Source organism: Mesocricetus auratus, unplaced genomic scaffold, assembly GCF_017639785.1.
Source record: "Mesocricetus auratus isolate SY011 unplaced genomic scaffold, BCM_Maur_2.0 Super-Scaffold_100028, whole genome shotgun sequence".
Lineage (NCBI taxonomy): Eukaryota > Metazoa > Chordata > Mammalia > Rodentia > Cricetidae > Mesocricetus > Mesocricetus auratus.
In genome coordinates this window covers 11107837-11110793 of record NW_024429209.1, presented here as the reverse complement: position 1 = coordinate 11110793, position 2957 = coordinate 11107837, and the positions used below count along the sequence as shown (strand labels likewise).

The following is a 2957-nucleotide window of genomic DNA, read 5'->3' as shown; positions in this document are numbered from 1 at the left end:
TAAATTTCCTTTAATGTCCATATTTCGGTCCATCCTTTTGCATACAACAGAGACTGGTTATCTTGCCTAGCCAGGGTGACAGTAGCATTATGCACAGTATGGCCAATGTGCACCCGAGCTCCTTCATCACATACTCAGTCTGTGTCTCTTCCATCTGTTAACAGCTTATGGAGACTACTGCCTGTGGTTAAATGTCTAAGAAACTCAAGAATGTAAAGGCAGATCTAAACCAGAACAAAAGCAGTTTTGGAATGCAACATAACAAAGACAAGCTTGTAACACTGTAGTACATTTTTCGTCACCAAATACTGACAATCTCCCTCCAGTCCTTCAAGCAGCATCTTAAATGGTACAAGTGAATTGTCCCTTGCTACTTATAAAATTATGTGGTGTTTGAGTGATTCACATATTCAAGAAATGATCGGTCTAACACTCTTTGGATAAGGGCTTCCTCATATCAAAATCTAGGAAATCATTATAAAACAAAGCGTGGCTGACTTGCGAATGTCTAATTAAGCTGCCATTGAAGGTACTTGGGCTCTCATTAGGTAGTAAATGGCAAAGCAGGCAGAACGCAGGCCTCCTTTTGATCTGTGGTGGGTAATGGAATGATCCAGCAAAGCCTCTCCATCCAGTTCCCTCTGACAGAATGGCCACACACCCTGACCCGCCCAGTTCTTGCAGGGGACCACAGTTATCGATGTCCTTCTCACATGTCCTTGTGTGCGTCCTCATGTCACTGAGGCAAACCAGAGTCCCACACTCAGTACAGTTCTGGTATTCTGATTTCGTTCTTTTGGTTATGTCAGTTGCTGGCACTCCCTCTGAAGGAAGGTTTGCCCGGCAGTATGGATATGTCCATTTATTATTCTTTATACTGGTCCCAATACTGGAGCAGCAGAACACATGACCACAGGGGGTCGGGACCAGCTGATGTAGTCGAAAGAGGTGATGGGCAGCTCGGTGTCCCTGCTGCGCTCCAGGGGCCCAGCTGGGGGGCCGAGGCGGAGCTGTCGCTGCTCAGCAGGGAGCCCATAATCGGTGTGTCCAAGCACCACTGGCTGCTAGGAGTTTGGTGTGGGCTGCACGCATGGTTGTGTGTGTGTGAGTGTGTGTGCGTGTGTGTATGTGTGTGCGTGCGTGTGTGTGTGTGTGTGTGTGTGTGTGCTTGCCATTTTTGTCTCCCTTAAGTCAGAAGTCTTTTTCCCTCACCCTGTTAAAATAACTTAAATTTGGTCCCACAAACTTTTAAAAAGCCTAGGAAGTTAGGTGAACTTAAGGCTGCAGGTTGGAGCAGCCCCCCTATTTATTAGAAAACGTTGGTTCAGGTGGTGCAATGCCCGCAATCCCTTGGAAGGTGGAGACCTGCAGGTCAGGAGTTGAAGGCCACCTCTAGGCTAGCCTAGGCTATATGAGACTCAAGGAAACAAAACATCTTTAATCCCAACACTCGGGAGGCAGAGGCAGGAGGATCTGAGTTCGATGTCTGCCAGGGTTACACACAGAGACCCTGTCTCCCACAGCCCCTCTTCCCAAATGTAATTCATATTATGGTTCTCCAGGAGTTTGCTGTGCCACCTCTGCAGGTGGGTGTGTTAGCCTGCAACACTGGGATGATACAGTGCAAATGCATTTTTCCTTTGGTAGGTCATCAAACCCCATGGGGTTCCTAAATTGGAACAAGGACAAGGGAGACTGGCAGAGAACACAGTTTTCAGCAGACAGAGGTGGCACACGCCTTTAATCTCATTGCTTGGGAGGCAGAGGCAGACGGATCTCTGTGGGTTCCAGGCCAGACTGGACCAACAGCCTCCAAAACAATGCAGAGAAACCCTGTCTCATAAAGCCTCTTCCAGAGGTCCTGAGTTCAATTCGCAGCAACCACACCGTGGCTCACAACCATCTGTAATGAGACCTGGTGCCCTCTTCTGGCATGGATGAAAACAAAGCACTTATATACATAAAATAAACAAATAAACAAAGAAACCATGCAAAACCTTCCTCCCTCAGGGTTTAAGTCCCTTCAGCTTGAATTCTGTGAATTGTCTCTGAACCCTGAACCTACCAGCTGTCTGCCATCCTTGAGCAGACTGAAAAGTCACCCTCACTTGCACCCCCAGCCTCCTTGCAACGGGCGTCTGACCCCCATGTGGGGACTGGAAAAGATCTGTACTTTCTGCCTTTCCTTGAGCATCTATCTGAGTCCCCTGTGCCCTTCCCCAGAAATACCGAGGGGCACCGGCACCTCTCGCTGCTGTTCTGAATCTCAGTTTTTTCTCCCGTGGGGCGTGATATCAGTGGTAAGTTGGGGTGTGGGGGTGATAAGGGTGGGGAGTTGCTCTTGAGTTGAATCAAGGGAATCGGTGTGTAGACAGACCAGCTTCTCGACACAGATCGACAAACACAAGAATGAATAAGACCCTAAGGGAGTGAAAGGAATTCTTTCCTGGGCTCTTTGGTCTCTGAGCCACCAGGGGGCAGCAGAGATCTAGGTCCTAGACCATGAAAGGACACAATAGAAGCAGAGATATGGGCAAAGTTCACTATGGTCTGAGTTTCTGTATGCCTACTGAATCACACCTAATAAATCACGGCAGCAGGTTGTGGCCACTCTTTTTCTCTTCTCTTTTTAAAGATTCCATCTTATTATTATCTTATGTGTGTGAGTGTTTTGCTTGCATATGTCTGTGTACATGCACTGGTGGTGCCCTTAGAGGCCAGAAGAGGGTGTGGGTTCTCCTGCTAGAGTTAGACTGTTGTGAGCTGCCATGTGGGTGCTGGGAATCGAACCCAGGTCCTCTGGAAGAGCAGTCAGGGCTCTTAACCATCACTCCCCTTTTTCTTTTTTGAGACAGGGTTTCTCTGTGTAGCCTTGGCTGTCCTGGAATTCACTCTGTAGACCAGGGTGACCTTGAACTCAGAGATCCGCCTGCCTCTGCCTCCCAAGTGCTGGGATT

At 48.3% G+C, this 2957-nt stretch overlaps 1 pseudogene; it reads right to left on the bottom strand.

The window, feature by feature from the left end:
• Positions 1–382: 382 nt before the first annotated feature.
• On the bottom strand, positions 383–1036 carry LOC101826842 (annotated as a pseudogene).
• Positions 1037–2957: the final 1921 nt, after the last annotated feature.